Genomic DNA, 13,822 nt, shown 5'->3' on the forward strand with positions numbered 1-13,822 from the left:
ACATGCAAAACATACACTCTGCCTCTGAGCTGGGAGCCTTTCCCATGATGATTAAAAAAATAGTCGCCATCCCTTTAGGGTTGAGCTGAGGCTTCAATTAATCCTTGCTCCTCGGGGTTGCCTAGAGGGGAGGTGACCCTTTTGCAGGTGTCCTTGCAAGCTTCTGAGGAGGCCGAGGGGGGGTCATCCATGAGCCAGGGCACATGGGGGCACCGCAGGGGCAGAACGCTGCCTCCTCCCTCCCATCGCATGCAAAACTTCTGATATATTCGGACTAGAACAATTTGTCTGTGGCCGTAATTTTAACTACCTTCGCACCGACAGGCCAATCAGAAGCCACGCCTCGCTGAGGTTTTTACGAGCCCCCATAAAAGCTGCAAAATGAAAACTCAGGGGCCCTTAAAATATACTCCATGGCTATGTGTGGTGCAATTGGAGGCGTTTATGACTCCTGTCAGGGCGTTTATGACCCTGTAAAACTGTGCAGCAGCCTGGCCTGCAATGAAAGAGAGAGAAGGAGACAGAAACAGAGAGGGAGAGAGAGGACTAGTCCATATTAAAAGCCTAAATGGTCTTGCAGGTTTACAAGGCCTAGCGTAACAATGCGGTCAACTGCCTCCCCCCTCTTCACAGTCTGTCCCTGAGGGACCACCAATTCCATCCATGTTTATTGCTACTAATCCAGCAATGGGGTACAGGGGGAGAGACACATGATCAGTAGCTAGCATGGGGGGGGGCAGGGTTAGTGAAGTGATTTACAGGCCTATCATGCCTATGCAGGATTCTGACCCCATGACACAAGCACAATTCAAATGTGCTTAAAAGTTAGAGGCAGGCAGACACCTTTATTCATCCATATTCTTTTAGGCATTTCCTAAATAAAAACTAAATTCTACAGCCTGCCATGCATTTTATCACTCTTTATCCTCATGAGATGCATTTTTTAGGCTATGAAGAACTGAAAGGGGTGGCAATAGAGAAAAGAAGAGACAACGGCAGGGGGGTTCTGCATATAATCAGTACCGCAGTTGCAATAATCCATGATTAGAGCAGGCAGAATCCACACTCGCATCCAGGTTGCTGGATGGATGGATGGATGGATAAACAGAAACACACACACAAAATCTCTCCCTCTTTTTATTTAACAAAATGCACTTCCTTGAATTAATTTTCTGAATTAAAAATACTGATGGATCCTTTGGCATGTTTCCTCAGGCAGCAAAGACTAACCTATGCCTACGCACAGGTAGACTCTCTCTAGGTCAAAAGCAGGGTTATGTGAATCTGTTAATTGTAGTTTCAATTATTCTCATTATCATTTTTTAACAATCTTAAACCCAGTTATCCATATTTCCACATCAGTTTGTGTGTGTTTTCTTTGTTTTAAAAGTCGTGAAAATTCAGAAGCATTTTATTGCACATTTAACCTTATTTGTATGCAGTCTTGCCTAATACCCACATTTCTTTTGGCAAAATAATTTCCCCAAACATTTCCACATGCTATCTTTGCACATATATGCATTTGTGTAGAGACTGTACCCTAGTAGATGCCATTCTGTACATATTGCTTGGTGGAGGGTTGCATTGCAAAGTTCAGAGACATGTGAATGTCAAAGGATGGTTGTGTTTATTTCAGTTCACATAGCTTTTCGGAAAGTGTGAATTAGGTGGGACCACCTTTAAATGTGAACTGAGTCAAATTTCTCCCCCATCCCTGGTTGAGAGAGTTGCTTGGGCAGCAGAGGGGTGAGATTATGTCTAAAAGCAGGGGTGCTGAACCTATGGTCCTCAATATATTGTTGGACTCCAACTCCTATCAGCCTCAGCTAACATGGCCAGTGGTCTGAAGCAGTGGGAACTGAAGTCCAACAATGTCTAGAGAGCAAAAGGTTATCCAAACACTTTAAAGGAAGTGTTATTTATGAGCCAGATGGAAGAATGGAAGAATCCATAAAGCTTTATCAGTCAGAGCCATTGTTTTTCAAGGTTGTGTGTTTTTAAGGTTGTATTTATTTACATGAACATTAGCTTAATGTTACGTATGGGAATAAAACAGCCAACAAGGGCTGCATAGCCTCTGCATTTCTTACTACACAAAATGTACAGGTGGAGAGGGGGAAGAGGAGCTCAAAGGAACTCAAAGGGAGGAGCCTTTGTCCACAAAGTCACTTAAATAACACAGGTGGAGTCCAGGGAGAAAAAATGCCCGGTAACACTGAACAAACTGGAAAAATACCCCAGAAGACATATCCAGGGTATCATTTAAGGAGAAAGGAACAGAGAGGATTTGTCTTTCTTGGTTCTGGACTTGTACACACCAGGGAGACATTTAAACAAACCTACAGATGAAAACTCCCTCATAATTACACAGCTGACCAAGGCAAGGGCTACCTCAGCAAAAATCACACACAAACATTTTGCACAAAATGGTAGCTATGATTGGAGGGGGAGATCCAATAGTTGTTCTGGGTCACAAACTTTTTTTAAAAAATACAAGTTTTAAAAGTAAACAACAACAACAAAACTTATGGATACTATTGACCCCTTTATACCATCAGTTGTGATGCTAATGAAAGTGAATGATTTCTCTATTATGAAAAAAGGGAAAAAATGTATTTTCTTGCCCTCTGCCTTCTTTCTCAAATGAAATGGATGGTGGAGGACAAGCATCTGCAAACCTGACAAATAGCTAATAAGAGTCCTCTGGGCCAGATAGAGAGGTCTGGGGTGTGTTGTTTGGTTTCTGGGGTTCTCTTCTTCCTGATTATGGCCTCTGAGTCAGCCATATTGGGCAACAGGGGGAAATGGGGTAATTTTCCAGGTCCCACAGCATACCCTCTAAATGCCCCTGTTTTCCAGGACCAGTCCTGGATTTTAAAAAGCCATCTAGGTTTCTGATTTGATCCCAGAATGTCCCGCTTTTCCTTAGGACGTCCCTATTTTCATTGCAGAAATGTTGGAGGGTATGAAGTTTTGCAACCTCTGAGCCAAGGAGATAAGTAACTACACAAGCTTTAGAAGACACACGGAGGCTTCTCTGTATGGGGAAGTTTTTTAATGTTTAATGTTTTTATATGTGTTAGAAGCTGCTCAGAGTGGTTGGGGCAACCAGTCAGAAGGGCAGGATATAAATAAAGTTGTTGTTGTTGTTATAGTACGTCCCTATTTTCATTGAAGAGATGTTGGCAGCTATGCCACAGAAGAGAAGCAGTGTATTCATATTATGAAGGTGACACTCTCTTTGACCGGGGGGAGGGGGGTGTCAAAGGATCTATGGTAGCACTCCATACTCCTAGAAATGTTGTAACATTTATTAACCCTCCTTCACCAGCAGGTCCCAGAGCAGGTTACAGTAATTAAAAACTTAAAACAGTTAAAACATATTACAACCACAGAATAAAACCAGCCTTGAAAACACCCACCTCAAGTGTCAAAGGCTAGGGTAAAGAATTGTGTCTTCAGCATTTGCTGTAAGCTGTATGGCAAAGAAGCCAAACACACCTCTTTCGTTCAGGTAGACCCTGTCATCAAGCAGCATACTGCCAAAGTCCCTTTTCTGAAATATATTTGGATTACAGGCAGGAACCTAGTAGATGAAGTTCTTCCTAGCATGGAGGTGCAGTAAAAGGGTAAGCTTTAGCTCTTAAACTTCTGATTGTGAAAGAAATGCCCTCCCAAAATTCACCAACCTACCTCACAAAGCTTATAAGCATCTACAAACCTATCCCAAACTCTTCCATTATGAGGCTTATCTCAAAATACTGCAACTGTTAATCTTTGAAGAACTGTTTGGTGGCTTCCCCCACTCTCTCCCTAGACCTGGATGAATAATAGGGAAAATTTTCAGAGGATACTTGTTTGCTCTTTTAAAACAAATTTGCGTCAGCTGTGTTTCCCCCTTCTTTTCGTGTTTGCTTTCCATTAATATTTTAATGAATGAGTTTGTTGGCAAGAAATCTTTGTGGAAACAGCTAATTTTAGGCAAATACCAATGGGGTTTTTTTATTTAAAAAATCAGAGTTGTTATATTGGCGCTGGTAATACACAATCCTGAAAAAAACACAATATGTCATTCCACAACAGAATCCTAGGAAGCCACTTTATATTGAATCAGACCATTGATCCACCTCCCTCAGTAATGTCTACACCAGGGTTTCCCAAACTTGGGTCTTCAGCTGTTTTTGGACTACAGCTCCCATGATCCCTAGCTAGCAGGAACAGTAGTCAGGGATGATGGGAACTGCAGTCTAAAAACAACTGGAGACTGTTTCCAAAATTTGGGGATCCCTGATCTACATAGACCTGATGCTACATAGCAGCAGCTCTTCAGGGTTTCAGGTAGAAGACTCTCCCAGCTTACCTGGAAATGCTAGGGATTGAACCTAAGACCTTCTGCATGCTAGGGATTGAACCTAAGACCTTCTACCAGTGAGCTACAGGACTTCCACACACTGGCTGTGTTTGGATATCACACTAAACTATGGTTTTGAGAGATGTGAATGAACCTAGCCTCTTTCTGGGCTTCTCCACCTGCTTTCCTCCTTCTGCGCAGCTTTTTGCTTCCATTTCTTATTAACTGTGTTTTACCATGTCATCCCAACCTGTAGCCATAGTTAACAGTAAAATAGCCATATACCAGCTTCAGAAGCCACAATTTGAAGTTCACATTGTTTTAACTATAAATCACAAAGTTAGCCATAGAAAGCAGAACAAACCATGGTTGACTACATGTGGAAGTAGACGTTTCTGAATTTTCCCTCCCAGTCAACAAGGAGAAAGGAAAGGGTGGAGTGAGAGTCTAAGTCTGGGGGAAGGTTAGTCTTCCCAGACAGTAATTAAGCATGATGTCTGAATACAGTCACGGAGTAACATAAAGGAAAGAATTATATGTAAAATGTATTGGGGTAGGGAGGTGGCAGGGAAGGAGAAGCATATGAAGTAATAAACTTTGGGAAAACAATATTTTAAGAGAAGTCAAGATGATTTTGTTGTTCTGAAGATGCTGTACTTAGGGTTGAATCAACAACGTTTTACTTGGAAGAGACCATTGGAAATGAATGGGCCTAGGCGAGTCCTATTTATTAATTTTAATGGGTCTACTCTGAGTAGTGCTAGCTTTAGTGACAACCCCACATTACTAGGCTTACACAAAAATGTACACCTGCTGAACAATCAACTGTTTAGCAACCTGCAGCCAAACATGCAAACTTTTTTGCTACTTCATTTACATCAGTCAGTAGGAAATACATTGTTTTCTGCAGTGGTTATTCCATGGTAGCTGATTGACTCAGGCAAATATTAGGGATCCTGCTCACAACAGCTGTTGAGCATGTTGATGTGAATTAGCCCTCATCAGAATCCCTCTCCTCTGATCAACTAATCTGGACATCCAAGAGGCGCAAATCACTCCTTGCATCTTGCCATTATCAACAAGCAGCGCCCAAAATCAACCAATAAACAAACAATCCCATCAGGCCTCCAGTATACATTTGATCATTACCATAAGCAGGTTTATTTGCTTTAGCAAGGCAAAACCTTACAAATGTCAACTCAGCAGAAAAGGGCTCTCGGAGCAGTTCTATAATTCTGCTATCGGAACGAGAGCTTGAATGTACAATGTGCTAATATACCAGCAAAGCAATATTGCTAATTGGGCTGCTCAGGACAGACATGGCCATTAGCCATAGTTCCCTCTCGCTTTTTTTACAAACTGATTTCTGTCGTGCAGTTGAAACATGTCCTCCAGCTGTCTCCCACGTTAGACCAACAATGGAGAGACACAGCCTGTAGCAAACCATTTCCACGCAGACTCCGCTTCCCATTATTACTATAGCTGCAACTAAAAAAAGACAATCAAAATCAGAGGTAGTCAAGATGTGGCTCTCCAGATGTTATTGAATTCTGAATTTTGTTGTAGAGTAATCCAATCAAACCCAATGGTTCTTCCTTCTGGGTAGGCATGCATAGGTTAGAAAACTCCAATCTGAGGTGAAAACTGAAGCACAAAGGTGTTTATAATGGATTAGCTAATCAGGAACACTTATGTTTCTGGCTCCACCCATCATAGGCTGTGACTCCACCCACCGGTAACTTGGCAGAAGAAGAAGACACAAGCCACATTTACACTATACATTTAAAGTGATATGATACCACTTTAAACAGCCTTGGCTTCCCCAAAGAGCTACAGATTAAGGGTGCAGAGAGATGGTAGGTGGCCCCCTATTCCTCTCCCAGAGCTACAACTTCCCCAGTGGTTTAACAGTTAATCCCTTTAAAAAACTACAGCTTCCAGGATTCTTTGAACATAAAAAGCACCTGCTAGATCAGGCCAATGGCTCATCTAGTCCAGCAACCTGGCAGAGGTAGCCATCATGGCTATTGATCACCTTGTTCTCCACAAATTTGTCTAATCCTCTTTTAAAGTCACCTAGGTTGGTAGCCATCACTGCCTTCTGTGGGAGTCAGCTCCCTAGGTTAAATATGTGCTGCATGAGGAATACCTTCCAACATTTCTCTGATGGAAATAGGGACATCCTATTCAACAAAAGGGATGTAGATGGTGCTGTGGGTTAAACCACAGAGCCTAGGACTTGCCGATCAGAAGGTTGGCGGTTTGAATCCCCGCGACGGGGTGAGCTCCTGTTCCTCGGTCCCAGCTCCTGCCAACTTAGCAGTTCGAAAGCACATCAAAGTGCAAGTAGATAAATAGGTACCACTTCAGCAGGAAGGTAAACGGCATTTCCGTGTGCTGCTCTGGTTTGCCAGAAGCGGCTTAGTTATGCTGGCCACAACATGACCCGGAAGCTATACACCAGCTCCCTCGGCCAGTAAAGCGAGATGAGCGCTGCAACGCCAGAGTCGGCCACGACTGGACCTAATGGTCAGGGGTCCCTTTACCTTTACCAATTCAACAAAAACAACAATAATAATATCCCATCCATCTGACTGGGTTGACCCAGCCACTCTGGGCAGCTTCCAACATATATAAAAACAAAATTAAACATTAAACATTGAAAAACCCTATACAGAACTGCCTTCAGATGGCTCGAGGGGGTGATAACGCCATACTCTCCAACATTTCTGATGGATCAAACAGAAACCAGGACAGCTTCTGTAAATCAGGGACTGTCCCTGGAAAACAAGGAAACTTGGAGGATCTATCAGAAGTTCTTCCTTCCTTCCTTAGTATCATAATACTTTAAACGCAAGATATGAATGTGGCCCCAGTGCAATCGAGACAACTCGCTCAGCCAGAGCTCTTTATCATAAGCATATGATTGCAGGCCCATGTTTTTGGTCCCTGTTCCATCCACAGAGACCCTACAGGAATGTTTAATAATTGCAAACTGCTGCCCAGTTGGTTCCAGACATGTCCCGCTCAACTTGCTAACTCGTACTCTGCCCTATCAGCCAGGCGCCCCTGTTTCCAAAGCATTACCTGCTCCATGAAAGGAAGTAATCAGTTACACCATTTTAAAACAGAAGGTGGTGTCTCTCCCCCCCCACCCTTTGCAATAAATGAAACACAACAATTGTCTCCTTTTCCCTTTCTTTTTTTCTTTTTTTGTTCCTGAACAGAGCATGGATGTGGAAAATAGCCTATTGAGCTCACTTCCCCGCCTCACAGGAGCTGCAAATGTGATCCTTTGCAAGCTCAGACAAAAATCTGTCATGCTACATTAGGCTTGATAGCAAATTCAGTCCTTGCAAGCTTTTATCAAAACTGTGTATCTAAAATCTTCATAACACAGGAGGGAGGATGATTGTCCTCTGCCCTGTCCTCTTCCCTCGTTCTCTACCCTGCTTTCTACTCTCTAGAATTAACATTCTCACAATCAGCTTCCAGTTCAAGGCACTAGGGGAATAGAGAAGTGGGCCGCAGTGGTGGAATTGGCCAACCCATTTTCCTTGGTTAAAGAAAAACAAATCAAGCAACAGGAAAACACACACACAGGCAGGATCTGCATCTCACTCCCATTTTGTTTTGACAACTGAAGCATGTGTTGTTGAGAGAAGCAGGAATAGCTAGTGTGTAGACAGCAGTCCCAAGCTTGAATCTGCTTAGGCAAGAGGCAAGTAATTCATTCATTCATTGATTCATTCAGCCATTCATACATTCATACATACAAAATTTATAACACACACCCCTCCTCAAGGGGAGCCCAAGGTGGCTCACACTAATAAAATGACATAGAAACAATTTAAAATAACACTATTTCAGTGCCTTTTGGATAAAAAGTTACGTGCTGGGTCTCTTATCATGATAAAAATGGGTACCAGCAAACAATGGTTCCCCTGGGCAGCAAAAAATAGGTGTCAATACTCTGCACTGGTGAATACGATTCACACACAAAAAGCACCGCTGCCTGCATCTGAGGAGGCAGAGCATAATCTCCATCATGGTCAGTATCTATACAGTCCTCTCCTCCATGAAGTTGTCTAATCCTATTTTAAAAGTGATCCATGACATCACCTTGCCAACAAAGGTCCGTATAGTTAAAGCTATGGTTTTCCCAGTAGTGATGTATGGAAGTGAGAGCTGGACCATAAAGAAGGCTGATTGCCGAAGAATTGATGCTTTTGAATTATGGTGCTGGAGGAGACTCTTGAGAGTCCCATGGACAGCAAGAAGATCAAACCTATCCATTCTGAAGGAAATCAGCCCTGAGTGCTCACTGGAAGGAGAGATCGTGAAACTGAGGCTCCAATACTTTGGCCACCTCATGAGAAGAGATGACTCCCTGGAAAAGACCCTGATGTTGGGAAAGATGGAGGGCACAAGGAGAAAGGGACGACAGAGGACAAGATGGTTGGACAGTGTTCTTGAAGCTACCAGCATGAGTTTGACCAAACTGTGGGAGGCAGTGGAAGACAGGAGTGCCTGGCATGCTCTGGTCCATGGGGTCATGAAGAGTCAGACACGACTAAACAACAACAGCAACAACAACAATTTTAAAAGTATCCCAATTTGTGGCCATCCCTGCCTCCTGTGGGTATAGTTCATTATGTGCTGTGTAAAAAAGTTCTATATATGTGTGTGTGTGTGTGTGTGTGTGTGTGTGTGTGTGTGTCTGAAATCTCTTAAAAGTGAATTAACACAGGGTGTGTCTCTCCCCCCCCCCGGTGGGATTTCTTAAAAGCAGGAGTTGATTCTTGCCCCCCACTGACCCAGTTGCAAGGTATGTACAAGCACCCAGGTTTTATGAACAGGTGAAAAAACCACACTAACACCCGTGAAGGGCATCAGGCGTGCCAATATGTCATTTTCATAAAGCCATATGCACATTCCTGTCAACCTTGCAAAGCTAAAAAGAAAGCAAACAAAAAGGAGCCTGTGTCTCCAATCCTCCGGTGCCATCCGCTGGCACCTTATCCATTTTGTAAGTATTTGCACATTCACACATATAGAGTGATTATTTCCATAATAGCTGCAAGAAGCAGCCTCAAATTGACAATATGACATGACGTTACAGGTCTAATTCCAGGCAATCTGAGTAAGTGACTAGAAGCCAGAATGAAGCTGACAGAATCATGCAATTAGCTGAACCAGGTCCGGTGCAGAAGTACAACAGCACAGACCAACCACAAAGGGGGTGCTTATTACTTATTTGCATTTACATTCCCATTGTTTCTTTTCTTATGAGAAGAGTCACAATTCAAGACCCTCTTTTTGCCCAGGGCGATGTGAAACCTTTGCCACAACCTCTCCGAGAATCAAACTGTAGGCTGTGACTTGACTCCCTGCCATGACCAGGATGTTTGTTACAAAATCAGTTCTTTTGAAATCCAGATATAATCCCAGAAGTTTACTAGCAATTCTTACAAAACCTCACCGTGCCAGATTTTCCCCTGGACGCTGAGCTTCTGCTTGAACTTGTTATGCCAGAATCTTCCAGAGGTATCATATGCTGAAAAAAGGAGGGGAAAATGTTTTTGTTTCTGTTGTTGGGGAAATAAATCCCCTGCTTATTTCTTGTGGGTTTTTTTAAGGAGTGGAAATCAACAGGGGTTTTCTTTAATTTGGCAGCTGGAGCTGTTTCTTGGCATGAAGATAAATGATGGGAGGAAGCTTAATTTTTGTGTCCAGCTGCTATTAAAGACTCAGGTGCAGGGCTTGTAAAAATGATGGCAACCCTAACAGTGAGAAATGAACCACACGATATATGAAAGTGTATTGTAAATATATGTTATATCAAACAACTCCCATTTATTTTATTTTATTTTAACCCAGTAGGGTGTGGGGGTATTTTTGACTTGTTCATTTACATTGCCTTCACTTGCTCTCTCTCACTAAACCATAGAAGCATGGAATTGGAAGGGGCTCCAAAGACATCTGGTCTAATGCCCTGCAATGCAGGAATCACAGCTAAAGAGTTGCTGACAGATGGCCATCCAACCTCTGTTTAAAAGCCCAGAATGAAGGACACTACCCCACCCTTTGAAGTAGTCTGTTCCACTGTTGAACAGCTCTTACCATCAGAATGTTCTCCTCAGTGTTGTTGAGAATCATTAGGAGACCCCTATTTCCCTCCCACAGCTACAATTCCCACCTCAGGCCTGGAGGCCAAATGCAATCCTTGAGACCTCTCCATCCAGCTTGCAGAAGTCTGCCCAGACTGCATCCCCTCACCAGCTCCACTTAGTCTCCAGGAGCCATGAAGTTCACAGCAGCAGTCACTGGGCAGGAATGCAAGAGTGGCTTTGCCACAATGACTGCCCTGCACTGAGCTATCCCTGGTTTGTCCTTCCCTCTTGGTAAGCAGCAGGTGCACAGTGCTGCTCCGACTGCCCACCACCACCACAGAAAACAACAACCACAGCTGTCCCCAGTTCTCAGCTGGCCTAGGTCACAGGGGTGTCATGAGGAACAAATGGAAGGCAGGACACCAATGTCCACTGCTTTGAGCTTATTGGGAAATGATCTGCGTTGTCATCCTCATCTTCCTGACCCACCAATTCCATAATTTGAACTCCCCTTGGAAAGCAGGGTGGGGAGGACACAGTGGGGAGAAATTTGGGCCTTGCCCTTGAAAGCTACCTGACCTTGCTTCTGGCAAAGGGACACTGAGCATTCTCCACGGCCCACTTGCCTGTGAATGCCGAACAATAAGAAACATGGCTGTGATTTATCATTAGGGAACTTAATCCTAAGCATTTCTCTCTGTGTCTCTCATTCACTGGGCAGGCTTTATCCATTATGTTTATCTACTGATCTACCCTTCTCTTATCTTATCCCTCATTCCAGCAGCAGTCCCTTGAGCCCAGAAGGTGTTTCTCTCCCCCCCCCCGTTTCTTTTTTCTTTCTGCAAATAGCAGGGTGTAAATCCCCTACTTAACAGCAGAAAAGGAAGGGGTTCAGGCACCCTCTTTCGAGGATCCAGGAATAGGAAGAGGGGCACTCCCTCCCTGCTTGGAACCAATTCTGCAAGGGCTTCTTTCAGCAAACAGGGAGCCTAAGCTGGCTGATCCAGAGAATATTCCTTGTCGAAAGGTAAGCTCAGCTTCTCCTCTTGTTCTAAGACTCGCCTTGATTAATTTGGCTTCACACACACACACACACACACACACACACACACACACACCTGTAAGGTCTTCTTCTTTGATACTTCCTCCCAAACTCACCCCACTCTTCAGTGCTGTGTGAGTTTCTAGCAAGAAATGTGCCACTAGCAAGAAAAGATCTTTAACAAGCTCCTAATTTTTAAAGCTACTGGCAATGGCGATAAGATATCACCCTAACCCACATGTGCCCACATTCGACTGCTTTGATCGGTGGAAATGGCCTTGCTATAGGTGCCACATAATACCCATTCAACATTTGCAAAAACTTGAGCATTTACATATCTTCAACTGTCTTGTTTAAAATCAGGCCATCCCATTTTGGGGGACCATGCTCTCACAGGGGTCATGTGATTCATGCAGAAAAACAGCCCCAGAAGACGGGCATCACGGTTTTCTGCCACAACATGTTAGAGAATGTACATTTACATGGCAGCACCTACACTTTGGAGCTTCCTGACTATTGATATATGCTATTTTTTTATTTTTAAATAAGCCTGCTGATGTGAATTTTAATCTGTTTTAGTATTTTGACTTTTGAATACTGTCAAGTACAGCTCAATTCCCCCCCCTTTAAATTGTTTTATCTTTTTTTGTAAACTGTTTTGAGGGTTGTTGTTTTTTACAATCCAGTGGTGTTTAGATTTTATGAAATAAATAAGCTAACATGTGTGGGTGTGGGTGTGCACGTACGCACGCTATAAGGTGGGGTTTTGCATAACAACGAATGAAAGGGCCCAAATCGTTGGTATTTGTTATGTCACCCAGCTGCTAATTACATTATTTTGCTGCATCTTTTTTTATAACCAACACCACTCTCTGGTTTAATGTTTCCCTAACTCCACTTAACTCTGAGTGGTGCAACTGAAAGAGGCAGCTGTATGATATTACTGCTGGTGCCCCCCTCCCCTAGTCTCAGTAATGATACCTATTCCAGAAATAGGATTTCACTAAATCAGATCTGACACATTTCAAGACAAGCAATCAGAGAAGCATCTCTAGCCTATGACTTCCAGGCCAGTCTGGGCTGAGCTGGCTGCAACCCCAAATCAATACTTGGGCCGCTGCATTGCTCCCAACACATAGCCAAGTGTTATTGGACATTTAACAGCCCTACAAAATGCCCACAAATGGCAGTTAGTTTCTTATCCTTGGTCCCAAAGCCAGGGTGAAGAGTTTGGTGAATTCTGGGTGGGAGTGAGATTCCACGATGCCCAAGAAGATCCAATATCTGTCAACTCTCTTCCTTTAGGTGGAACATTCTGGATTTACAGAAGCCACCTCAGCTCCCAGAATGTCCCATTTTGGCTCCCACAAGAGTACAGCCCCCAAAGATGCATGTTTTGGGAGGCTGTGACTCATGTGGGACCAGAGCCCTGGAAGACATGCATCCCGATTTCACTTGGCAGCATCTTGGAGAGTATGAGATCCAACTCTCCTGGGCAAATCCTGACTCACACTGCCCCAGTTCTAACTACTAGGGTCATGCACAATATCAGGTCAATTTCTCTATCCTGAAACAAATCAGTCTAATTTGGGGTGACCTGGGATTTGGTAGGATCAGGTTGAGGTATCCCCAGATTGCCCAGGGTCTGATTCGGTCAACTCAGAGCTATCCAGTGTTGTCAAAAGGGGGACAGTCTGGTAATATGGGGGGGGGGACATTAAACCCTGAATATATGTGATCGAAGAGTATTTGTGAAGGAGCAGAAGTTTAATTTGGGTTTTAAACCTTTATCAGGCTATTTAATTATTTATTGCATTAATATCCCCCCTCCCCCCCCAGGACCCCAAGTGACACACAAGGTTCATCTCCTCATTTAATCCCCATATCAACCTTGCGAGGTAGGTTGCTGTTACAGGTGCGCCATGGCATTTCTTCACTCTGCGCTCCTCCCGGCGGTCATTCCTCCTCTGCACACTGCCTGCCATGGATACACAACCTGTCTCTCTCCAAGCAATGCAGTTGCCTGCAAGGGGTTCCTGCACAGCAGAGTTAATATTGCCAGCCTTCATGTCATGCTTGCAGACATCTTTGTAACACAGAGTTGGTTTGCCAACAGGCCTAGTGCCAGCTCCCCATAGAGCACATCCTTTGAGATCTGCAACCCTCTTCCAAGCCAGTCTGATGAGAGTGGAGCAGAGCTTACCCATCTCTGCTCAGCAACATCACACTAAAAACCAATGACTCTCCCTCTCCCCCCCCGGACCAAACTAGGATCAAGTCAGGCCATTGGTCTATCTAACTCAGTATTGTCTACCA

General features: G+C 43.8%; 1 protein-coding gene across 8 annotated transcripts in view; it reads right to left on the reverse strand.

Moving 5' to 3' along the window:
- Positions 1 to 13,822, reverse strand: part of LOC309331117 (protein CEPU-1) — a 797,868-nt gene that overhangs the window by 268,014 nt on the left and 516,032 nt on the right. The gene's annotated exons all lie outside the window — the stretch shown is intronic.

Source organism: Podarcis erhardii, assembly GCF_964252035.2.
Source record: "Podarcis erhardii genome assembly, chromosome: 16".
In the NCBI taxonomy this organism is placed as follows: Eukaryota; Metazoa; Chordata; class Lepidosauria; order Squamata; family Lacertidae; genus Podarcis; species Podarcis erhardii.